The 26,625-nt window shown below is 44.5% G+C and overlaps 1 protein-coding gene across 4 annotated transcripts in view; it reads right to left on the bottom strand.

Moving 5' to 3' along the window:
* The window catches only part of CDKL5 (cyclin dependent kinase like 5), a 206,665-nt gene that overhangs the window by 132,461 nt on the left and 47,579 nt on the right, over positions 1–26,625 (bottom strand). The window contains exons 2-4 of one of the 4 annotated variants that reach the window (XM_030574189.1): positions 26,281–26,361; positions 20,597–20,702; positions 20,451–20,512 (exon numbers count right to left, since the gene is read on the bottom strand). The exons of the other annotated variants lie outside the window; for them this stretch is intronic. The gene's annotated coding sequence lies outside the window, so the exon portion shown is untranslated. The remainder of the gene's footprint in view (positions 1–20,450; positions 20,513–20,596; positions 20,703–26,280; positions 26,362–26,625) is intronic. 4 annotated transcript variants of the gene reach the window in all.

Below are 26,625 nucleotides of genomic sequence, written 5' to 3'. Positions count from 1 at the left end.
AACTGTAGTGTGTACATAGCCTCTCCTACCAAAAGAAGTTGGTTCAATAAGAGATCATCTCACCCACCTTTTGTCTCTCTAACATTCTGGGGAAAAAAACACTGCTATAAAACCACTGCATACTAACATGTGAATTCAGCAAGCCCCTATTTACAGTTATATCACTAGAACTTCAGTTGTTCCCATCTATAGCTCACTCATCCAGACAAACAAAGGGACACTGGAAAAAGTCAAACTCAGAATTGGCACGCATACTGAGATTCTCTGTAGAGAGGGGAAAGGATTAAATGAGTTTAGTGACTGAACTATCAGTGAAGATTCAGGTTCTGTGTTTTGTTTGGATCTGCTAAGCCTCTACTTCATCTATATGGGAGTCCACCTCCAAAAATAAAACAAAGCTGTCCTAAATACAAAGAACAGTTCCAAATCATAGCTAAAGATGCAGGACAAAAACAATTAGTCGTGTCCTCATAACTGTTGTTCTTCATGTCCATTCCAATTAGGTGTGTGCATGCACACATGCACCATAGCTGGAAGATTTTTCCCCAGCAGCATTCGTGGGATCAGCCTGAGCGCCCCCTGGAATCGCACCTTTATGGCGCCCAAATAAATGGCCCTGCTGACCCACCACCCCTTCAGGTTCCTTCTTGCTCGCTAATCCGACAGAGGGGTAGGAGGGTGGTTATTAGAATGGACATGAACAATACATCTCAAAGAACAACAGTTACAAGAAGGTGAGTAACAGTTTTTTCTTCGAGTGCTTGTTCACGTCAATTCCAATAAGGTGACAAGTCCAAGTTCAGGAGGTGGGATCGGAGTTGTCCACTGATTGGAGCACTGCTCGTCCGAAGGCTGCACTGTCTCTGGCCTGATGGATAATCGCATAGTGCATGGTGAAAGTATGAATGGAGAACCATGTTGCCACTCTGCAGATTTCATGAGTGGGAATCTGAGCCAGGAATGCTGTTGATGAAGCCTGCAGCATGGTGAAGTGTGCATTGATTGCAGGTGCAGGAACTCCCACCAGGTTGTAGCATTCAAAAATGCAGGGCATGATCCATGATGAAATGCAATGCAACAAACACAGGCAGACCTTTAATTCTGTCTGCCACTGCCACTGCCACGAATAACTGGATCGATTTTCTGAACAGCTTCATTCTCTCAATGTAAAAGGCTAGTGCCCTACGGACATCCAGTGAGTGAAGTCTTTGCTTCCTGCTGCTGGAATGCAGCTTAGTGTAGAATACCAGGAGAAAGATATCCTGGTTGATGTGAAACTGCAATACAACCTTTGGTAGGAAAGCAGGATAAGGTCTGAGCTGAACCTTGTCCTTATAGAACACAGAGCTCTGATATTAGGTCCTTAAGTTCAGACACTCTCCTGGCTGAGGTTATCGCTATCAGGAACATGACCTTGTAAAAAGAGAGCAGGGAGCACGACACCAAGAGTTCAAAGGGTGGTGCTATGAGTCTAGAATGGACCAGGTTGAGGTACCAAGCCAGGACAGGCTGCTGGACATGAGGGTATAGCCTGCTAAGACCTTTTAGAAACTGGCTGACCATCGAGTTAGCAAAGACAGAACGGCCCTCCACGCCTGGGTGGACAACCGTGATGGCAGCCAAGTGAACCCTTACTGATGACATCGAAAGCCCCTGCTGCTTCAGATGGAGGAAGTAGGCCAGAATAAGTGGCACTGAGGCTAGCATCGGGAATAAATGGTGCTGTGCCAACCAGATTGAAAATCTCTTCCACTTATCAAGGCAGGTAGCTCTTGTAGAGGGTTTCTGCTGCCAAGGAGGACTTGTCTAACCTGGTCTGAACAGGAAAGCTCTACTGGGTTCAACCACAGAGCTTCCATACCATAAGATGCAGCAACCCAAAGTTTGGATGTTGGAGACTACCATGATCTTATGTCAGAAGACCCGGAAGAGTGGCAGGGTGACTGGCACTTCCATGGACATGTCTAGAAGAGATATATACCAGTGCTGGCAAGGCCAGGCTGGAGCTATCAATATGAACTCAAGATCCAGAGGGAATGAGCTCAGGAGTATCTTGTGAACAAGCGGTACGGGTGGAAACGTGTATAGGGGACAACCTCCCCAAGGGAGGAGGAACATGTCCGTGCTGGAGACCATGCTGTGATTTTTGGAAGGAGCAGAACTGCTGGCACTTCCTGTTACGTCATGTAGAAAAGATCTATCTGGGGAAATCTCCACCTCTGGAAAATTGAGTTCATGATGTCCGGGCGAAGGGACCACTCGTGGCTGTGAAGGGACCTTCTGAAGTGGTCCACCAGATCCTTTTGTACCACGGGGAGGTACGACATTTGCAGGTATCATGAAACGTTCTGTACAGAAGTCTCACAGCATGAGGACTTCCTGGCACAGGAGAGAGGAGCATGCATCCCGTTTGTTGATATAGAACATTGCCGTGGTGTTGTCCGCCATAATTGGAGCACATTGTCCCGTTAAGTATGCCCGGAAGGTCTGGCATGCTAGGCGCACCACTCTCAGCTCTTTGACGTTGATGTGGATAGCCAGATCCACCTGAGACCAGAGACCCTTAGTCCTGTGGTCTCCTAGATGTGCTCCCCAGCCCAATTCTGATGAGTGCATCACTAGCAAAAAAGAGACAGTTGTGGACTGCTGAAGGGGACCCCTAAGCCCACCTCCGGAGGGTCGAGCCACCACAGGAGGGAGTCGAGGGCTGGGCAAGTCAGGGTCACAATCCTGTCCAAACTGTCCCAGGCTGGCTGATACACCAATGCTAACCATGACTAGAGCGGTCAGAGTCTCAGTCTGGTATGTTGCACCATGTAGCTACAGGCAGCCCTGTGTCCCAGAAGCTTCAGGCAGTTTCTTGCTGTGGTGGTGGGAAACTGTCAGACCTCGAAGGATACTGGCCAAGGTCTAGAACCTCACTTCCGGCAGGTACTCCCTGGCTTGAGTTGAGTCCAGTACTGCCCCTATAAACCCTATCCTTTGAACAGGGGAGAGAGTTGATTTTGCTTTGTTTAGAAGGAGACCCAGGTTGTCAAAGATGGCCCTGATGAATTTGACTTGAGCTTCCACTTGGGTCCTGGTTGCTGAGGTATGGAAACACCTGTACCTGGTGTCTGCGCAGGAATGTAGCAACAACTGCCATGCACTTGGTGAAGACTCAAAGTGCTGCTGACAGGCCGAACGCAAGGACTATAAATTGGTAGTGGGTATTGTTCACCACAAACCTGAGGTACTTCCTGTGGGGTTGAGTAAATGCCATATGAATGTAAGCATCCTTTAACTTGAGGGCAGCATACCAGTCTGCCGGATCCAGTGAGGGGATGATGGAGGCCAACAAAACCATATGGAACTTGGGTTTCTTCACAAACTTGCAGGTCTAGGATGGGCCTGCGGTCACCTTTGGCTTTCAGTATTAGGAAATACCAGGAATAAAAACCCTTGCCCCTATGCTCCTGAGGAACCTCCTCCACTGCCCCTAGAGATAAGAGCAACTGCACCTCCTGGACAGGGAGTTCTTCGTGAGAAGGGTCACTGAAGAGGGACGGGGAAGTGGGGTGGAAGAGCACAGAATTGGAGTATGCCCTCTCTACCGTGCACTGCACCCAGCAGTCTGAGGTGATATGGGACCATGCACAGTAGAAAGAGGATAGTCGGGACGAGAATGTTAGGCGGGGTGGATCCAGTCTTTGGTGTGGTACACTATCCTCAACCATGCCTTCAAAAGGCCAGTTTGGGCCCTGAATACAGCTTGGGCTGTCCCGAGCCTTGGCCAGAGGGTTGACGTAGCCTTCTCCTGCCGGTCCTGTTTCTCCTTCTGGACCCGTCCCCTGGAGGTTCTGGTGACCGAACCACTGAGGAGGCCATGGACGGAAGTGTCTCCGCTCTGTCGATGGTGTACAGAGACACAGGACCTGAGTGTAGCTCTGGAGTCCTTTATGCTGTTTAGCCTCTTGTCCATTCTCTCCGAAAAAAAAAAGAAAAGAGAGTCTCCCCCTCAAAAGGCAGGTCTTGTATCATCTGCTGGACCTCATAGGGGAGACCAGAAACCTGGAGTCATGAGTCCCTTCTCATGGCTACTCCTGTGGCCGTAACCCTGGTGGCAGCATCTGGCCAGTCAAGTGCCGCCTGTAGGGACACCCTGGAGATCAGTCTCCTCTCCTCAACCAAAGCTGAAAATATGGCACAGGAGTCCGAGGGGAGCAACTCCGTGAAATTAGTAATCGCCAAGCAGGTACTGTAGGAGTACCTACTGATGATGGCCTGCTGGTTAGATACTCGGAGTTGTAGTCCCTCCGTTGAGTACACCTTTTGCATGAATAGGTCTAGTTTTTTTAGCATCCCTATTCTTGAGGGAAAAGGCCCTGAAAGCCTTGCCTCTCCTGCTGGTTAGCAACATCCACCACCAGAGAGTCACCACCGGGATGGAACCTGCAGTGCCGGCGCATCCTCCTGCCTTGGGGGCAAGAACTACACTGTGAGACTCAGCAGGTCCTGAGACACCTCAAAAGCCTCCAGGGTGGATGGGAGTCACAGGTACTCCAAGGGGTTCAGCAAGCGCGATGGGCCTGGACTCGACTACCTCACTTGGGCAGGAATCCACGTAGCCCCACTCTGAGTCTCGGAGCCAAGACCCAACTGAGGTGCCACTGATGGCTAGTCCCTGGATCTTGCCAAGGAAGATTGGCCTCTTTCCGTTCTCCTCCTCTTCTGCGCCAGCGATTAGGATCGGTGCCAAAGGCTGGAGCGCCCCCAAGAGGCTTCATGACGGTGCTGAGCCTCTTTGGGAGTGTCTTTCTTTGACACTAAATCTTTTAAAGATGGCTCTGGCGCACGCTGCGCCAAAGACAACGTACTGGGAGCAGGATCCCCAGCGCCTAGGTCTGACTGAGGTCGGAAAGCTGCCTCCATGAGGAGGATTTTAAGCCGCTGCTCCAAGAGTTCTCGGATGGAATTCCTAACAGATCTTGCAGCAGTCTTTTTGGTGACCCTCGCTCAGACACCTTAAGCAGGGGTCAGTTTTAAGAATGCACTTCACACAGACCTGGCAAGCCTTGAAGCCAAGGAGTTGTGCCATGCCCTGGTGTGTAGTAAGGGGGCAGGAGGAATCCACTCATAACAAACTTGTAAGTGAACTATCTATGCTATACTAACCAACTAGAATTAACTATCTACAGCAAAAACTGAAAGTACTGCTACGCCACTTGCCAAAGCAAGAGCAAGGGGAACTTCCAGCTACCATCACTGGCAGTAAGAAGGAACTGAGGTGGTGGTGGGACAGCAAGGCTCATAAAAGGCATAAAAGGCACGACTCCAGGGAGCACCCAGGCCAACCCCCATGGAGGCTGCTAGGGGGAAAATATTCTGGCTACTGTGCAGGTGCACATGCACACACCTGATTGGAATTGACATGAACAAGCACTTGAAGAATTATGAGCACCTCAGACAGCTGTGGCCAAAATTTTCAAAACTGGATGCTTAACATATTTTATAAACACAGATTATCACCCTAGTGACCAGTTATAAGAATTTGAAGATATCGGGACCCAGTTTCTAGACAGATTTGGATAAAAACATTAGACGCGCCCAAAGAATGCTAGACCTCCATTCCTCCTAACCCCTCCTATTCTCATTCCCTCCTCCTGAACCTGTCCTCTCCTTCCGTGCTCTCCCTATTCATGTATTGTCTTCTCCTATTTTAGTATGGAAACTCCAGCTATAACATGTCACGTCTATGTAGTATTCTCTCGTCTTGTATTGTCTGTACAGTCTTGCAGCTTTGATAGGTTGTAAAATTGCATAATTCAGTTGGAGATCCTATGAAGTGTGCAAGTATCTGAGAACATATACAAGCTGTAAGTCATTCACTTTTTGTTCCTTTCATTGTCTGTTTCTTTATTGGGGGGGAGGGGAAATCAATAAAAAATTAATCACACACACAAAAGAAAAGACGGCAGTAGGAGACAGTGTCACTTAGGACAACTTTTAAATCCCCTACTGTGAGCAAGCCTGCTCCCAAATCACATAGAGCCCAAAATGCCCATGGTGACTCAGAAGTGTTGCCAACATCTCCCGAACAGGGGAAAGTAGAAAGGAAAAATAAACACTTGCTCACTGATCTTCTGTTCTCCATTTTTCTTGGAGAGCCTAATTTTCATTAATCTACAGGATTTACTCCACTCCACACTGCAGGATAGAGGAGAACTTTTGGTTCTTAGTCTTTAAAGCAAAAGAAAAATAAGGTATTAAATAAAGGTGAAGATACAGAGTATTTATTAATACCCTATGAATGCCAGAACTAAACTTTGTGGTTATTCCAACACAGACCAAAATAACCACAATGTTTGCTATCCCATGTAATTTTCAACCCTATTATTACTCTGATCATTGGTTCATTATTCAGATTTAAAAAAATTCACGAAATCACTTTCTTAAACAAAAAAAGCACACATCTGCTAAAAATAAACCACCAAGAGGTCCAAAAAAAGCCCAAAATGTCTAATTATAAATTAATAGCACCAGGTACTATACTGCTATTAGTGAACAAAAATGTAATGTGTAACTAGCTGTCATAAACAGATGGTTAAGGGTTAATGTCTCTTTTACCTGTAAAGGGTTAAGAAGCTCAGTGAATCTGGCTGACACCTGACCAGAGGACCAATAGGGGGACAAGATACTTTCAAAACTTGGTGGAGGGAAGTCTGTTTGTGCTGTTTGTTTTGTTCGTTGTTTGGTCTTGGGGCTAAGAAGGACCAGACGTGCAACCAGGTCTTTCTCCAATCTTTCTGAAACAGTCTCTCATTGAAAATAGTAAGTACTATCTAGAAAAGGCGGACTAGGCTTATGTTTGTTTTCTTAACTTGTGAATGTGTATTTTGCTGGAAGGATTTTTACCTCTGTTTGCTGTAACTTTGAATCTCAGCATAGGGGGAAGGGAGTCCCTCTAGACTATATGAATCTGAATACTCTGTAAACATTTTCCATCCTGATTTTTCAGAGATAGCTTTTAATTAAAGAAAGAAAAAGTAAAAATTTTCTTTAAGAACCTGATTGATTTTTTTCCTTGTTTAAGACCCAAGGGGATTGGGTCTGAACTCACCAGGGATTGGTGGAGGGAAAGCGGGGGGGAAGGTTAATTCCTCTCTGTTTTAAGATCCAAGGAGTTTGGATCAGTGTAGTCTCTCAGGGTAACCCAGGGAGGGGAAAGTCTGGGAGGCGGAAAGGAGGGGGGATGGTTTATTTCGCCTGGTTTTAAGACCCAATGGGTTTGGGTCTTGAGTTCCCCAGGGAAGGTTTTGGGGGAACAGAAATTATATCTATATCTATAGCCAAACATTATATATATATATCGATGCAGGTCCCCACTTTTGGATGCTAAAGTTCAAACTGGGGGAGAAATACCTTGACACTAGCCCTTAGAAGTATTTACCAGATTTCTACTATTCATTCTTGATGCTTTTTTCAAATCAGACCCACAGAGAAGGTTTTTCCTTTTGTTTTTTAAATTAAAAACTTCTCTCAGCCAACCTCATAAAAAATTAAACATAAAAATGTATCCAGAACATTCCAAAAAGAAAAGACACTTCACTTGCCATTTGTCATGCTAACAAAAGTATTATATTTTACTTACTTGACTCAAGATTACTTATCCTCCACACACTTAAAATTAACCTAAAGAAATGTCTAGTGTAGTAAACTTCGTTACTTTGAATTCCTCACTGGTTGCACTTCCTGACTCTCAAACTTTGAGTAGGACACCAACTTCTTCAATTGTTAATTCCAGGGCCATCAACTCCCCATCAGGAGAGGAAGCCAGCCCAACTCTTCCCTGGTACAGTACCATTTTTATATCCTTCATACTGTTTTCCCTCCTTCTCAGCCTCTTTCATAGCACTACTCCCTCTTGAAAAAAGCCCACCTGCAGCAGGAAGTGTGACTAGCAGGAAAGAGTATTCACTCATTTGTTGCTCTACTTTCTCCCTGTATTTACAGCTGAGAGATGAGGAATGAATCAAGAAAGGGGCAGGAGAACCAAGGCGTTTCAAAAAGGGGAAGAAATCCAAGGTAAAATCAGCAAGCACAGAGCAAGAAACATTGTAGAGAAGTAAGGAAAAAGAGAGGACGTGGGGACAACACTGGCACAGAGTTAAAAGACAAAAGGAACATTTTAGAGAAGAGAAAACACAAAAATGTTCTAAAAATTAGTCAAGTCAGAGGACAACTTGGACGATGAATACATTTTAAAAAACATCAAAACAGAATGGAATAAGAAGAGAAGGGGAAAGAGGGAGAAAGAACAGAGTATTTTATTAAAATATGAATTGTGTAGAAAGCCTATTTTACTCAAATTTTGAATCTAAGATTTAAATCGTGGTATGGCTAATTAAAAAATATTAATAGCCTGAATTTTTCTTGAGGACATGTTACTTTGTGAAGATGCTAAAAGCCACCTTAAATTTTCATTCCAAAAAAGCTGAGAGTTATGAACTACTCATTTAATTATATTTTACAGAGACACCAACAATTTGAAATTTAGTCAGTCATTTTAAAAAACAGTTAAAACATTCAGGTACTATCACCCTGTAAGATTCTTTGTCAATTTTTGTGGGGGTTTTATAATCATATTCCTATTTTTTTTTAAATGTCCCTCTGCCCTTTTGCTCTGCAACACACACACACAAATAAGGGAAATTGAGTGTATACAAGGTTCTGTTAAATGCACAAGGTAAATATACTGAAAGAGCAGAAAATAAACAGCTTTTCTCTAATATCCTTTAGTTATAGCAAATGTAGTAGTTATAAGGAAAGTGAGAAAAAATTCCAAAAGGAAGTGAAATTTAAATTGATGGCATCCCTTTGTAAGATACATTTAATAAAATAATTTAGTCTTATTTTAATTTCTACGCTAAATCCAAAGATTTTATATTTTACTGTAGTTTTCATTTAAAGGGTGGAAAAAAGAAAGCCTGTACAGCTAGGGTTCAAGTGCATTGCACTAGCATCATGTCACAGTCAGATGCATTTCTCAGAAGAAGTAGAGGGGAGGAGTTAGAACAAGTTCTAACTGATTTAAAGATAGATTTAATGTTTGTATTTCTATGGAGATGCTGAAGATTAGTTAGAGTTCAATTAGATTATAAAGCTGATAGCAGCCCTGATATCATTGGAAGAATTATTATGCACAGTACATTACTAGAGAGATTAGATTTTGGAAAAAACAAAAACACAAAAACAAAACTTATTTTCAAGTTTGGCAGGATCCAAAATACCAGTCTCTCTTTTTAGTTTTACCTATTTGATAAGTATGCGTGTTCTCCTCACCCCCTACCTTTTCCAAATCAACTCAAGAGAACAAAAAGTCAGTAGTCCACTCATGAATAAACATACATTAACAAATCAGCATGAGCATAGGAAAGAAATATGGTTTTGATAAAGAGGTATTTCGACTCCACCTTCCAAGAGATTATTTGAGAGAGAGAGAGAGAGATGATGAACAAGGTTTTTCGCCTTGTGCAGTAACGGAGGTTCTTCAAGATGTGTGTCCCTGTGGATACTCCACTGTAGGTGTGGCAACACCCCCTGAGCCTGGGATCGAAGATCTACATCAGCAGTGTTTGTCGGACTGCACATGCGCGCCTCCCCCCCCCTCACCTTGTGAGTGGGACATATATATAGTGCTGTGTGGTCCGACTGCCCCCCTAGTCCTTCTTTGCCATAAAGCTTATGTTTCAGCTCTGAAGAAGAGAGGACGAGGACAGGTACTGGAACACCCATACGGACCCACCACAAAGAACCTCAGTTACTGCACAAGGTGAGTAACCCTGTCTTCTGCAAATAATGTCCCTATGGGTGCTCCACTCCAGGGGAAAGAAGTGCCCCTAATCGGAAGGCTGGGGCTTTGGAGAAGCATTTACTACAGATGCTAGGACAGCATGTTCTAGGAGAATATCCACTGTTGCGTCGTGAGTAATAGCATAGTGATGGGCAAAAAAGTGTCTTATTCCCTCATGGCAGCTTACAAATGTCAGTAAGGTGGGTGCATAACTGGCTGGATAACCGTACTCAAAGTAGCTATTAATGGCTCCCAATCCTGCTGGAAAGGTATAACAAGTGGGGTTCCACAGGGATCTGTTTTGGGACCGGTTCTGTTCAATATCTTCATCAACGATTTAGATGTTGGCACAGAAAGTACGCTTATTAATTTTGCGGACGATACCAAACTGGGAGGGATTGCAACTGCTTTGGAGGACAGGGTCAAAATTCAAAACGATCTGGAGAAATGATCTGAGGTAAACAGGATGAAGTTCAATAAAGACAAATGCAAAGTGCTCCACTTAGGAAGGAACAATCAGTTTCACACACACAGAATGGGAGGAGACTGTAGGAAGGAGTATGGCAGAAAGAGATCTAGGGGTTATAGTAGACCACAAGCTTAATATGAGTCAACAGTGTGATACTGTTGCAAAAAAAGCAAATGTGATTCTGGGATGTATTATCAGGTGTGTTGTAAACAAGACACAAGAAGTCATTCTTCCGCTTTACTCTGCGCTGGTTAGGCCTCAACTGGAGTATTGTGTCCAGTTCTGGGCACCGCATTTCAAGAAAGATGTGGAGAAACTGGAGAGGTTGCAGAGAAGAGCAACGAGAATGATTAAAGGTCTTGAGAACATGACCTATGAAGGAAGGCTGAAGGAATTGGGTTTGTTTAGTTTAGAAAAGAGAAGACTGAGAGGGGACATGATAGCAGTTTTCAGGTATCTAAAAGGGTGTCATCAGGAGGAGGGAGAAAACTTGTTCACCTTAGCCTCCAATGATAGAACAAGAAGCAATGGGCTTAAACTGCAGCAAGGGAGATTTAGGTTGGACATTAGGAAAAAGTTCCTAACTGTCAGGGTAATTAAACACTGGAATAGATTGCCTAGGGAAGTTGTGGAATCTCCATCTCGGGAGATATTTAAGAATAGGTTAGATAAATATCTATTAGGGATGGTCTAGACAGTATTTGGTCCTGCCATGAGGGCAGGGGACTGGACTCGATGACCTCTCGAGGTCCCTTCCAGTCCTAGAGTCTATGAGTAATTGGAACATTATTGAGAAAAGCAATGGAGGTGGAAATCTGTGCTATAATTGTAGTAGGTTGTCTGTGTAGTTCATAGGACAAATGTATGCATTGCGAGATACTTTAGAAAGGCATTGTTTACAGATGGCTGCACCGCTGGATCTTTTGGTCATCGAAAGGAGGTGGTGGTGGTGATTTTCGGAAAGGTTAGTCCTGCCCAAGCAGGTCTCGTATGTTGGCATAAAAATTTGAAGACCCTTTAGAAAACATTTTGTGAGTGTGTGTGAAGATGGAATGTCTGTCTTTGTAGCAGTAAAGAGCAGTGATTGTGGTCAAATGCACCCAAATGGAGCTAGTGGATAGTCCCAATTGTTTAAGGTGTAATATATAGCCCAGAATAAGTGGTAGTGGAACATGTACTGCCTCGACGTGATGGGAGACGCACCAGCATTGGAATCTAATCAATTTCTGAAGGTAAGTGTGTCTAGTCGTGTTGTGCCTGCTATTCAAAAGTATCTGTTTAACTGCTTCCAAACAAGCTATTTCTGAATCCCAGAACCTTGGAGAAGCCAGGCTTTGAGGTGGAGTATCTGTGGACTGGGATGGAGGATGCGTCCCATGTCCGGTGAAAGGAGCCACAGCATTGGATGGAGAGAGATCAGCCAGCATTCCATCATGCAAATGATGTATGTATGTGTAACAGAACAGTCATGGCCATATTAGAGCTGTAAGGATGACGTGAGCTCGGTCCTCCTGTATCTTGCAGAGTACTCAAAACAGAAGGGGGAAGGGAGAGAGCAAGAAAATGGTGCATCCCATGTGATGAGGAATGCATCTCCCAGAGATCCAAGTCGCAGTCCCACTCTCGACCAGAATGGACAGCAGTGGGCATTTTGTGGAGTGGCAAAAGATCCTTGGTAGAGAATCCCCATCAGCTGAAAACGAGCAGGAGTCACCGCATATCCAGTTACTACTTGTGGCCAAGGATAGGCGGAGAGTATCAACCAGTTTATGCGGCTGATATTTAAACTTCTTCCAAAAGGAATCTAGAGGGAGCCTGCAATCCTGCAGAATAATTCCTGAACATGCCTGAAGTCGTCGTCAGCAGCCATAGAAGATGGAGGCATGATAGCTTCATCAGGGAAGAAGAGGAGAAATGTTATACTGGTGGAGTTTCCGCCTCTTGTTGTTCTTCCTCAACTGGTACTGGTGAAGATTTGGTTTCCAGCAGGCAAGAGACCTATGAAGAAGGGAGAGGTGTAGGTCTCCGGCTTTGCTCCATGGGAGGTTTCCCAAATCGTGCCTTTTACATGGCCCAAAGGTCCCAATATGGCCACTATAGAGGAAGTGGAACATGTGGTTGCATCCAGGGTGGTCCATACCAGGACTGTGGTCTGGATGTGGATTCCAAATAATGAGGATGCATAGATAAAATCTTGGAGCCTATCTTGAATAAGAAGGTGCAATGGAGCCCTCTTTGTTGCTAGGGAAGGGAGGTGCCATCCTCGGAGGAGAAAGGGACGAATGTCATGAGTCCACCGAGGAGGGTGGGAGTGGTGGAAGTTCGTGCCTGAGAAGAGATGACTCAGGAGCGTCAGATTTAAGCAGGTCTTTCGGGTATATGAATTCCAGTGGAGGAGGAAGAAGCATCATCAGTGCCACTGTATGATTCATTGCTGAAGGAGAGATGCATTCCCCTGAGCAGCCAGCAGGTAGAGCTAGAGACTTGGTCGGTGCTCATGACTTGCTCAGTGCCAAAAAGGATGCAAGTGCCAATGGTTTTGTGGGTGTCTTAGCTCCTGCAGCTGGTTTATCTTGGTCTCCAAAACCAAGGGACAGTACTGAGGGCTGTAGGTCAGCCTGGTTAGGGTCTTTAGATGGTTGTTTTGAGCTGGAGGTTCTTGGATGGGCCATGTCCCATTGGAAGATGTTGAAGCATCTGACCTCACAGGGGATAGAATCCTGGAGGGCTATGCCTCACAGCGTGAGGAGGAAGCCAATTTCTTCTCATCAGAACAGAAAGACAGACAACTTTCTCTTGGTGGGACACAGAGAATGAGCATCAGTGGACAAATTGGCCAAACCTGAAGACTGCACAGGGGGAGAATCTGAGCCCCGGGCCTTGTCTCTGCCCAACTTGAGAAGGACCTTGTGGACTAATGGGAATGGAGGAAAGGCGTAGTATAGGTGGTCTTTCCACAGTATCTGAAAGGCGTCCGATAGGGAACCCAGGGAGCGCCATTGGACAGAGAAGATGACCTGGCACTTCTGATTCTCGCAAGAGACAAAAAGGTCTATGTAGGGAACCCCCCACTTCCGGAAAACAGAATGCATAACGTCTGGGCAAAATTGACCACTCGTGAGCCAGAACGGATCTGAGCCAAGGTGTTCTGGACTCCTGGGAGAAACACCACCACTAGGTCGATCGAGTGGGCTATGCAGAATTCCCACAGGCGAATGGCTTCCTGAGAGAAGGGGGATGATCGCGCTCCCCCTTGTTTGTTGATACAAAACATGGCGGTTGTGTTGTCTGTGAAAACTGCAACACAACTGCCCTGAAGGTGTTTGCAGAACACGTGACACGCCAGGCGTACTTCTCTCAGTTCCTGTACGTTGATGTGCAGGGATCTCTCGTGTGGACCAAAGGCCGTGTGCGCGAAGGTCCGCAAGGTGAGTGCCCCAGCCCAGAGATGATGCGTCCGTGGTTAGGACCAGTGATGGCTGCGGGGCATGGAATAGCATCCCTTCACATACAGAGTTGGGGTTCAGCCACCAGATGGGTTAAGATTTCTGTCGGTATCATGAGCACTGTGTCTATATTGTCCCGGCCTGGGCGGTACACGGATGAGAGCCAGGCCTGAAGTGGATGGAAGTGCAGTCTGGCATGTCTGGTCACAAAAGTGCAAGACGCCACATGTCCCAGTAGACAGAGGCACATGTATGCTGTCAAGGTCGGGAAGCTTTGGAGGCCATGGATAATGCTCGCCATGGACTGGAAGCAGGCGTGCGGTAGGCACGCATGGGCGAAATTTGAATCCAGGACTGCTCCGATGAAGTCTATTCTGTGGGTCGGCTGCAAAGTGGATTTTTCGACATGGAGCAGCAGGCTCAGCTGTTTGAACAAGCTCATGGTGAACTGAACATGACATTGCACCTGGACTTTGGAGTGACCCTGAATGAGCCAGCTGTCGAGGTACGGAAACACTTGGATCTATGAATTTGTTGAGTCCGCACAGGTCCAGAATGGGCCGTAGTCCTCCCTTTGCCTTGTGGATTAGGAAATGGCAGGAGTAAACCTCCCTGCCCCTCAGTTCCTTTGGATCCTCCTCTATAGCTCTGATTGTTAGGAGTGTTTGCACTCCTAAAGGAGGAGTTGCTCATGAGAGAGGTCCCTGGAGATGGACAGGGAGAGAGGGGGGAGATGGGGGACAAAACAAATTGAAGGCAGCATCCACTTTCTACTGTACGTAGAACCCAGCGGTCTGACGTTATGCGGGACCACACAGGGAAGAAATAGGAGAGGCTGTTGGTGAAAGGTGGGGAAGAATTCTGGAAGGAGACTGGTGCTCCGCTCTCAGGCGCACCAGTTTTGTTTGGGCTGTGCCAATGGTTTGGGGGGGGGACCCTGGTTCTGGCCCACCTGAGGACCAGATTGTCTCTTCCTACCACCCCAGCCGCATCTTCTACAGAAGTCCTGTCTCGGCCAGGGGTTAGCGTAGGTACGCTGTGGTTGAGGTCAGAAGGGCCTACGTTGTGTCACCGGGGTATGCATGCCCAATGAACGCATGATGGCCTGGTTATCCTTCAGACTCTGAAGTCAGTTTTGTCTGAAAATAGACCATGACCATCAAAGGGCAGGCCCTGAATAGTTTGCTGCAGTTCTGATGGGAGACAGGAGACCTGCAGCCACGAAAGGTGGCGCATAGCTACGACCGAGGCTGGAGTCCTAGCCGCTGAGTCTGCTGCATCTGTTGAGGCCTGCAAAGATGTCCTGGCTACTTTCTTGCCTTCCTCTAGTAAGGTCCCAAACTCCTCCCTGGACTCCTGAGAATTAAGCTCTGAACTTTCCTATCAAGTTCCAGGTATTTTAAATTATAGCGATTCAAGAGGGCCTGCTGGTTAGCCACTCTCAGTTGTAGGCTGCCAGCAGAATAGATCTTGTGGCCGAATAAATCCAGGCATTTAGCGTCCTCAGATTTAGGAGTGGGAGCTTGTTGGCTATGTCTTTCCCTCTCATTAACGGACTGTACAACGAGGGAGCGTGGTTGGGGGTGAATATACAAGTACTCATAGTCTTTGGAGGGAACCAAGAACTTCCTCTCCATCCCCTTGGCAGTGGGAGAAATAGATGCCCGAGATTGCCAGATCGTACTGGCATCAGCCTGGATGGTTCGAATAAACAGCAAGGCTATACATATTGAGGTATCGACAGATAAAATGTCCACTAACAGATCCTTTACCTCCACCACCTCAAGGTCCATGTTTTGTGCCACCCTGCAAAGCAAGTCTTGGTGTGCATGGAGATCTACAGGTGGGGGGCCAGGAGGAGGAAGTACCCACCAACACCTCCTCAGGTGAAGATGAGGAGGATACACCAGGGACTAAGGGGTCCTGGGGCAAGTCTTGCTGTATGGGGTCTGGCTTCCCTAGGTCCATCATGCTAGGGGCATGGGCCTGAGCTGAGGGTAGGACTGTTGCCTCCGAGCCCCCTGGCAGAGGTGCAACTGACAGTGGCCTCCAGGACCCAGGGTTCTGAATGAGCAGAGCGAGAAGCCCCTGAGGGGACACCTTGGGCCTGATGATATGCCCAAGGGGTCCAAAAGGACAATTGTGGGGGTCCCTGAGCAGGATCCTGCCCCTCGTCATGCCATTGGCTAACGTTGTCTGCATCCTGGTCATGGACGTGGTAGCCACTTTCTGCTTAGGACGACCTTGAGTTGGGGTGGGACGGCCAAGGTGGAGCCGATCGCTCACGCTGGGTCGCACTGTCCTGCATTGTCGCCCCACACTGCAGAGATGGAGATCGGTGCCACGGTCTCGAGTGGTACCGTGACCTGGATCAGGACCGATGGTCGTATCAGTGCTGGGAGGCAGATCTAGATCTCAATGAAGATCTACGGGCAGAGCAATGCTGGGATTGACTCTGAGCAGATCGGCACCGGGAGCTGGACTGGTACCGACTGTACCAAGAAGATGATCTTCATGAGGCAGAGCAGCGCTGCGAGTGCGACCAGCGCTGAGATGGTGATCGGTGCCAGGACTGCGAGTAGTGCCGTGGACAAGACCAGCATCTGGATCGGGACCATGACCGGAATTGGGACTGGGATCGGTGCTGTCCCGTCTCATTCTGCGATGGAGAGCGCATCATGGAAGTCATTCCTTTCAAGGAAACAGCCTGCAGCAGCGGTACCAAAGGTTGCAACGGTCGCAGCTCAGTGAGCGGAATCAGGTCATGTGCCATGGAGAAAGTCACCGGCGTGGAAGGTAGGCCGAGCTCGACCGTGGTACACACCAGAGAGCTTACATGTACCCGACTCAGCGGCACTTGTGACGCCGGAATCGGCAGTGCCAGAGTTGGAGCCTTCACGGGGTGGTCCAGCATGGGACACTGCTCCGAGGAAGGCACAGGTAGTGCCGGCAACTGCACAGGAACAGCAGGTTGCTTGTGCTGCTTCTTGGGTACCAGGGACAGCAAGCAGTGCAGGGCTGGTAGTGGTGCCGGAGACGTCCAATGCTGCGAGTCTTTACCGGTACTGGGTCACAAAGCTGTTGTTTCTGGTGCCAAAGGCGCACTTCAGATCGATGGGGTCGGCACCGAGTCTCGATGCAGAACCGAGGACATTGGGCTAAGTGCCTCTTCCATAAGGAGCTGCTTAAAGTGAAAGTCCCGCTCCTTTTTAATCCGAGGCTTGAATGCCTTACAAATGCGGCACTTATCTGATTGATGGGATTCCCCCAGGCACTTCAAACAGGAGTCGTGGGGGTCTCCCATAGGCATCAGCTTAAGGCAGGCCTAGCACGGTTTGAAACCCGGAGACCTAGGCATAAGCCCCTTACCCCCAATTACTATGAACACTAACAACAACAACTACAGCTAGAAACAACTAAACTCTATAAAAACTATCCACAAGTATAAACATGCTAAGAGCTAGGGAAGTGGAGATTAGCTAAGCCGCGTTCCACAGTTCCAACAACTGTCACGGGAGGTAAGAAGGAACAGAGAGGGCACTGGGTCGGCAGGGGCATATATCCGGCACCATACGGGCACCACTCCAGGGAGCACCTCAGCCAAACCACCAAGTGTTGCTAGGGTAAAAAATCCTCCAACAATTGTGCATGCTGCGCACGCACACCTAACTGGAATTGATATGACCAAGCACTCGAAGAGGAATGTGTATTTTATTTCTTACAAGAATAGTTGATTCTAAATGATCTAGTTGTGCATTAGGAAACACATGATTACAATGCCTAGTTATTATTGTAACTCTCATCCTCCCTCTCCTGTTCCTTTCCATTGTGTTACATACACTTCTTGGGGTTTGTCTTTAATTAGATTTTAAGCCCTTTGGCACAGCGTGACAGGGTCTGCTCTATTCACCTCTCAGTGGCACCTATTTGTGGCTCATCTAGGAAATTAGCTCTGCCATCTGGTTGGACACCCCTTCCTGCAGTTACTCAGCCCATCATTCTACTCTCTCACTTCCCAGCCTCATGTTCCTGGAGCTGCAGTGTTTTCCTCTTCATAGCTTAGCCCTCCAGCCAAGTCACATCAAAGTTCCCGCCCTCCTTCTGAGGTATCTGAAGTATCACAAGTCCTTTGAAGCAAACTGTCCCAAGCAGTCTGCTCCCCACTGCCTGATCTGTGCCACTCCCCCAGTGGCTGGTAGGGAAACCCAGATCCACCCTCTGCATTGAGTTCCAGTCCAGGGACCCTCAACACAACAGCTCTGAGCTTCTATTCTCCCAGCCCTTACTGCCCCTTCCCTGGACTACTCCCTGGTTTTCCTGCTCTTGCAACAGGGAGTGTGACTGCAGGTTTCTTCTCCCAGCCTGCCAACTTCCTCTATAGATCCTGCCCAGCTCCTATCGCCAGCTGGATTTCACCTGCAATCAGGCCCTAGCACTTCCGAGGTTTCCTCCAGGTGCAGCCTAAGATTAATTGGCCTAATTTATCCCTTCAGGCCTTGTATGGACACCCCATCACATGCAGGAACACTCTTTTGCTCTGCACTAGAGATCTCTGGGTGCTACTGTAATACAAGAGTATCATGTTTGAGATCAGCTTGCTGTGCCAGTGACACTGCATTGATTGAAATGCTGTAGGGGAAACCTGAATTTGACGTGAAGTAAAAAAAATTGAGGGGGGGGGGCGGGAGGAGAGGCTGAACCAAAATGAAAGCATTAGGCAAGCGATTTGCTTTTATCCGCAGGGGTAGGGCTGTAGTAATAAAGAGGAGTTTTGGCTAAATCATGGACTGACACAAATGCCAGCCTCTGGGATGACTAAGACCAAAGTAAGATAGCTTTTCAAGGAACTGTGACAGAGGATCTAATGTCTGTCAGTTCATTTTATTTATTTTTTATTACTTTCTCTTACCATAATTTAAGGATCACATCCTAGATATCTGCATGTTCATCAGAGATGGAAACTGAGGCCTTCTCTACACCAGAGAGGGTTTGTTGATGTAGCTATACCAGCAAACCCTGCAAGTGTACATGCAAATTATATCAGCAAGCGAGATTACAAAGCAGTTCTCTGAACAAAAGAAGGTATACTGGCAAAAGCACTCTTTTTGCAGGTATAAGTGTTAAAGAAAAACCACACACCCCTCTACATGACAGTACTATACCATCCAGAATGTCTAATGTAGACCAGACCTGAGTCTATCCAGCTAGAGTACATGAGCTAGCTCTTATAGAAATGAACAATGAGAGATCAGATTTAAAAAAAATGGAAGTTACTTGGGTTTTTGACATACCATCTTGGGAGACAAGGCAGCTGTGGAAAACTTCCAGATGGATTTAGGAGACAGATATATGGTGTTCCTCCCAAATATTACTACTAATTAAAGACTTATGTATAAGCATTAATGAAACCATGGACTCTAATACCTGAGCTGGGCATGACAAGAAAGGCATTGCTAGATATGCAAGTTACTAAGAAGAGACTCGAAAAACAGGTCCTGGAAAAAGGGAGTTAGCATGTAAACAGCAAGAAACGCTGACAGATTTATTACAAAGGGAGAAATAAAGGAAAGGATTGCATTTGGGAATGTAAGCTATTCACTTTTATTTTTATCCCTCTGTAATTAGCCAACTCAATGAGGCATTCTCAGTCTAAGAGAAGTAAGGCCCCACACCAGGAGCGATGGAACAGGGGAGCTGGGGGGTGATGGCCCTCCCATTTTTACTGGTGGGAAAGGAAAGTGATGGGGGAAAAGAGGAGCAAAGAGGAGCAAACAGGGACAGGACCTTGGGGTGAAGGGGTAGCGCACTAGCAGGGCCTTCAGGGAAGGGACAGTATGAGAGCAGGGGCTTGGGGAGAAGAGACAGTGCGAGGGTGGGACCTCGGGGTAAATGGGCAGCATGAGGGTAGGAGTTTGGGGGGGCGGGTTGCAGGGCCATGGTTTGGGTACCTGTGCCCCCCCAACACACTTTCAGGGCACTTCTGCCGCTCCTGCCTCACACTCAACTTGGCATTTTTCTGCTTGTCTGCTGAAATAACACGCAACAACTTCTGAACACAGCAACTGTCAATCCAGGGAACTTTCTGGGCATCAATGGGTGGAATCCTATGGAAAAACAGAGGGAGGATATGGGACACACAGAGCCCCTGGCATCTCATTAACAGATTCTGCTATCTATAAAGCAAAGAACTGGTTGGTGACACCAGTTAACCATATACCATCATCATCCCAATGGATATTAAAACATTGAGCCCGAATGACTTATCTCCCACACAGATTAAAAAGAAATAAGTGTGGGAGTGAGGGTGAAATGGAGGGCTACTAGGAGCCCCTAGCATGAAGGATGGAGGAAGAGAGATCAATATACAGAGCTCCTGGAAAGAGGGAGGAGGTGGAAGAGTTGCAGTGAGTCCCTGAAATATAGGGGACTGGGACGGTGGCACACAGGGAGAAGGGAAGGGGGGCTACAGAAGCTATAAAATATGTAACCATCTAGTGTAGCTTATGAGAAGTATAAATGCAGACAAGCCATTTAATTCACTTTTCCCTTTGCTTACTACATCTTGTCACTGTTGTATAAGTAATTTCCCCAGCGAATAAAAGAGAACACCATAACTTCTAAGGAGATGAGCTGATGGCTAAAGAGTTTATAGAATTTATACTCCCCATCAATTTCTGTCAAGGGATATGAACCCTTTACTTACCACCGAAGGAGCTGTTTAGCCATTAGGCTGCAGCAGATGAACACCAGGAGAGAAGCCAGAAGCTGAAGAAAACAATAGTTTGCAGTGTTTGTCAAACGAGTGGAGGAAAGAACTGGATTAGAGATTATTTCACAAGCTTTACTTACGTGAAGTGGTGGGGTTCTCTTTGGAAATTCCATTATTAATGGCTTTTGCACTTCAAAACGAGAATCAACTACTACTCTCTTTCTCCTGTTCAAGCTAGGCCACAAGCTGTACAAAATGGGATGCAAAACATGGTGGCTACAATAGGGTCTCAACCATGAGTCAAAGCAGAGAGAGAGAGAGACGAATTTCACAAAAGCTTAATATATATCCCACAAAATTACCCTATAAACATCACTATAAATTAGATTATTATTGGCAAACAGAATCAGTCCCAAACATATTAAAAGACTGCATAATTAGGCCCAGAGACTAGAACCTTAAAAAGGAGGTCCCTCAGAAAAAGTATTTGTTAAATATTACATTTTAAGCTAATCAAAGAATACGTTAAAAAAAAAAGCCAAAATCTTAAAGCCACCAAGAAGCTAAATCTATGCGTAGCAAAAATTCACATACGCAGCTTCATCTAATCTATGCAAGACAGTAATTATACACTGTTTGAGTATACCCATTATGCATAACAAAATGCAGAGCTAAAAAAAAGGAAAAAAGGATATGCCACCAACTAGGAAAACAACAAATTTATGCATGAGATTGTTACTGTTTCTCAGTGACACAGTATGGCTAAAAATACAATCTCTTTCCTGTTCCTAACATAGATCACTAGCATGGTCTAATATCTAGTTTCCTCTGTTATCCTTGCACAATTATTAGAGTTCTACTCACTCAATAAAGCCATAAGAAGATAGTGAAGAATTATTATTAGGTTTGCTAGATTGTACTTGAGAATATCTTTTCCTAATAATACAGCCATCTTTCTTGTCAAGATAAGATATCTGCTGATTTAAGAATGGTTGAGGACTTTTAGCCACTGCTAGAAAATTTTGTTTGTTGATTTGGTTTTTATTATTATAAAAAGATGCCAATTGATCCTTCCTAACTCACTTTAGTAGGTGGTGTTCATTAACCTGCCCTGTATATAAGGAAGGCAGGAGTAGTCCTTTTGACGGGATAACTTAGAGCAGGGGTCGGCAACCTTTCAGAAGTGGTGTGCCGTGTCTTCATTTATTCACTCTAATTTAAGGTTTCGTGTGCCGGTAATACATTTTAACATTTTTAGAAGGTCTCTTTCTGTAAGTTTATAATATATAACTAAACTATTGTTGTATGTAAAGTAAATAAGGTTTTTAAAATGTTTAAGAAGCTTCATTTAAAATTAAATTAAAATGCAGAGCCCCACAGACCGGTGGCCAGGACCTGCGCAGTGTGAGTGCCACTGAAAATCAGCTCATGTGCCGCCTTCGGCACACATGCCATAGGTTGCCTACCCCGACCTAGAGTCTGGTTAAGCTGTGCTAGGAGAGGAACAAGAACAGCCAAGCATGGGGAGAAGGTTTTGGGAATCACGGTAGGTTATTTTTCCTCTTACCAAATAAAGAGTAACATTTCCTTTTTAATATAAAAATATACATTGAAAGGAAACCCTAATATAGTAGGTGTTTTTTGTTTTTGTTTTTTTAAATTAAAAACTGTTTTTATATGTAGCTTGTTGAACTGGAAAAAATCTTAAATCTCTTATTTATTATGCTAAAAGCTTCACTGAGATATTCTTCAAGACCCAGAATGTTGAATACATTTCATTTTCTTTATCTGCATCCATTTCTTCAACTATTCAGAATGCTAGTGAGTTTAGGGAAAAAAAACATGCACCTGTCTGCTCATATAATGAGGGTTTTTTGTGGGAGCGGGAAGTGAGGGAAGGTTAAGGAAAAAATATATGCATGACAAGTTACATGATAGTATGAAATACTGTATTGGTAGCTGAAGTATTTTTCCACTGCAGGCTATCAGACTGCAATAATTCTATTTGTACTTTTAAGGCTTGAAACACACCTTCTGTTGAATGCTGTGAGTCACAGTTTTAATGACAGCGTGTGATGTTCTGTAGCTATGCAGCTTATGCAAGAGAATACTATTTGCATTAAATACCCAGATTTAGAAGCCACCTTTTCTTCATCATTGCTGATAGTGAACAACAGCTAGTAGTTAAAAAAGAACAGGCATATATTCCCTGCATGCACTCTATCACAGCTTTATAAGAATTCTAGTTTGCTACCTATTACATGGAATGCGCAGAAGTTTTTTTTGTTGTTGCTGTTGGTTTATGCATGCGCTAAACTTAAAATCTCCTTTTCTGCAAACAGGAAAATATGGAAATTAACTTTTAAAATTTACAGTGTGCTCTAATTACACAGGCAATTTTTTAGAAGTTTTAAATGGACAGTGTTCTTCCTCTACTCACAAAAGAGGCATTGAAGTATTTCAAAATGAGAAACATAGCCCTCAGAGTAAGGGAAGTAAAAGTCTGACAAGCCCAATTTATAGACTGGAACAACCACAAAAACAAAAAACAAAAAGCCAAGGACAATGAGTTTGATGGCATCAGTTACAAACACTTTGTAGCATCTCTCCCCTCTTATTGCCAGTTCTATTCTCTTAAGGCAAGGAATTGAAATAATCACAATTCCTGCTCTTTGCATGAGAAATTTATCATCTTCAGTCTCCTACTGGCTCATAAGAGCCGAAGGATGGTGCAACAGGTACACTAACCCAGACAATCAAGTAACAACTGAAGACCGCTTTAGCCCATATTTTGGACATGTAAAGGGATTGGGGGGGGAGGGGAAGGAACTGTGCTATCAATGAAATACTTTAAATTCAGTTTTTCTTAAAATGAGACTTCTCCAACCCCTTTTATGCTTTTCAGTTCTGACAGTGCCCCATTATTTATGTACTGTTCTTTGTCTTTTTTCCTCAAAGGTAATTACAGCCAGGGAGTTTGGCAGGGAATTGCTCAGAGCTGCCTTCGCTACCAAACCAGTAAATGAACCTCTTGTACAGATTCCATTGTGCAAATAGTTTGGTTTCACTAAACTCAATTTGAAGAACTGAGGATTTGACCCTTCATCCTACATTTGTTTAACAGGGTGTCTGAACTGGTTCTTGCACAAACTAATAACAAATGGGATTAAGAAAAATATATGAAAGGGGCAAATTCCAACTTGAGTATAATTTCCTACTTAGAATTTAGACTGTAATCAATCCTCCCTCCCACCACCTTGTTAGGGATGAACATGAGCAAGTGATATTCACATTTCCACCCTGCTTCAGAACAGCCATCAGGTGATGTTGAAATTTACCACTTATGTTTCAACCGTAAAACAGACTCCAACCCAAAACCTCCCCACACTTGGCTGTTCTTATTCCTCTCATAGGCCTGCTTAACCAGGTTATCCTGACCAAAGGACTACTACTGCCTTCCTTATATCCAGATCAGGTTAATGAGCAATGCTTACCAAATTGAGTTAGGAGGGCTCAATTTGGCATCTTCCTGCAGGATTTCAACACCTGCTCAGAAATAATCAACAGAAGAATTCATTGCAACAGGATGATTCAGAGACAAAAGTCCATGTACCTTCATCTTAAGAAAAAACAGCGAAAAATCTGCTGATTGAGAGCATAGCATTGACATCCTCTTTGTGAGAGCTTCAGGTCACAGCAATCTTGTAAAATCTAATACAAGGGCCAGGATTAGAGTTCACACACACATCACACCTTTGCAAGATTGTACATAAAGAGCCTACTTGATTAGATGGAAGCTGCACTTGCAGCAGAAAGTAAGGCATACATATTCATAGCACTATCTACTGCCCGACTCTTCTGCAGATAGAACTTTTGTCAAACATTGGAGACAGACACTGAGTACAACTACAAGCTGACAGTCTCCAGTACTAGAAGGTGTAATCTAAAGACAGAAGGAACAGTACAACATTAGTCTATTATACCTCAGGAGAATAAACTTTCATTTTAAAAACATGTAATTCTATCAGATAGGAATGATGACACATTTTTCACTTGACTATCTAAAGAGAGCTTTCCCACCTTTTGATCACAAAACTAATCCTCTTCCTTTTGTTTACACAAAAGCAGGCTTCTACTTTTTCCTTCCCTGAAAGAAGAAGATGTCCTCAAAGTACAGGTATCTCTCCTAATGCAAAACCATGCAAGCTCTAGAAAAATAGTTTTAGTTTTCAATTAACTTGAAAAAATATATTAATCCAACTTCTAGTGGTTAATAGAAATTTCCCCTGGTGAGTTTATTATTTAGTTTAAATATATGGAGATATATCTCTCTCATAGAACTGGAAGAGACCTTGAAAGGTCATGGAGTCCAGCCCCCTGCCTTCACTAGCAGGACCAAGTACTGATTTTGCCCCAAATCCCTAGAGTGCCCCCCTCAAGGATTGAACTCACAACTCTGGGTTTAGCAGGCCAATGCTCAAAGCACTGAGCTATCCCTCCCTCCTTTTTTTGGTGCAAATTTTTTTCAGAATTTAACTTCATTTTCCAAAAAGTAATGCAGTACACTCTTTCTAGGTCTGCAGTCAGGCAGTTCTAGTGACTCAGATGCTGCTGTATATTTGGTAAGTAGCAGCACAGAGAAACAGATTTTTGCCGGTTTCACTGCTGCTATTCAGAACAGGTTTTCATCAGAAAATACCAATTTGAAACCAAAATATTTCACAGAACCCTACTGAGTTCAAACCAACTTATTTAGAACTACAGGCAGAGTTCCATCAGAAACCTGTTTTTTTTTTTGTTTTTTTTTTTTTGACAGCTTACTTAGTAGGCTGCTGGGGCCCAGGATATCCTAGGTCCATGGAATGGATTAGGGCTTCCAGACCACAGTCAGCTGGCTCCCCACTCCCAAATGGTGTGCCTCACCTAGGTGTTCCAGGGAAGGAAGGAAAAAAAAAAAACCACTGCGACTCAAGGGTAGGCAGTGGCAAAAGTGACAATGTCAATTTCACTCAGCAGCTGCCAGGCCTTTTGGAGATTTTTTTGTTTCAAAACCACCATATTTCCACAATTTACAGTTCAAGGGAAATTTTGAAATATTTGGCTTTGGTCTAAATCAGAACAAAACCAAATTTTGAAATTTCCCACAAATTGGAAATTCTGAATTCTAGACAGCTGTATTCAGAACACTGTTTGCAGCAGCGAAAGTGACTAGAATCAAGATATAAGCAACAGCATAGTTCTCCACAGGTTAGTGTAAGAAAAACCCAGACCAAAAAAAGAAGTGTACAATATGATAAAACTACATTATAATCTTCCATTGAGGAGAAAATTCCACTAAATGCTAGAAGAAGACAAAGACAATTTGTTGAAAGAAAACATTAGCAAAAAAGATTATAAATTTTCTCCCAGAGCGTACATTAAAACAAACATTTCACCTACAGTTCTTGTGTTTCTATGAAATACACATTTAACGCAAGGCTTTCATATACATGTGCCTAGTTCAAAATCATCCATCAGAAGACTTTATAATGAAGAAAAATTTTGAGTATATTTGCACCAAAAATTATCTCCACAGCTAATGTCATCTTAAAAAGAACCAGTAAATGACATGACAGGGTTGCCAACTTTCATGATGTACTGCGATTATTGTTATACCTGGTGCTTTTCTTAAATTCAAGTTCTTGGAGTCAAGCAATTAAATGAAAATCGCTGCTTCCATTTAAAAAAAAAAACACTAAGTTTCTAACACTCATGGTTAGAAAGAAAGCTTTAAAATGGGAACTCTAAAAAGCTCAAAATCAGAGTGTAAATAAAAAGAACCCACCATTTATTTTTCACTTCTCAGGATTATGCGGGGCTTGACTCATGACTTCTCAATACACCTCTACCTCGATATAACCTTGTTCTCGGGAGCCAAAAAAAAAAAACAAACTTACCACGTTATAGGTGAAACCACATTATAGCAAACTTTCTTTGATCCCCTGGAGTGCTGCTTTCCCACGTTATATCCGAATTCATGTTATAATGGGTGGCGTTATAACAGGGTAGAAGTGTAACTTGGGGTTGGAAATACTACCAACAGCATAATTTTATTTTAGTTTTTTTAAATACAAATTTGTTCTCAAACCTATTCTTAAAATCCAAGCAACAGTAGCCTAACCTTGCCTGA

This window comes from Gopherus evgoodei, chromosome 1 (genome assembly GCF_007399415.2).
Source record: "Gopherus evgoodei ecotype Sinaloan lineage chromosome 1, rGopEvg1_v1.p, whole genome shotgun sequence".
In the NCBI taxonomy this organism is placed as follows: domain Eukaryota; kingdom Metazoa; phylum Chordata; order Testudines; family Testudinidae; genus Gopherus; species Gopherus evgoodei.
This window is presented reverse-complemented; position numbering and strand designations above follow the sequence as displayed.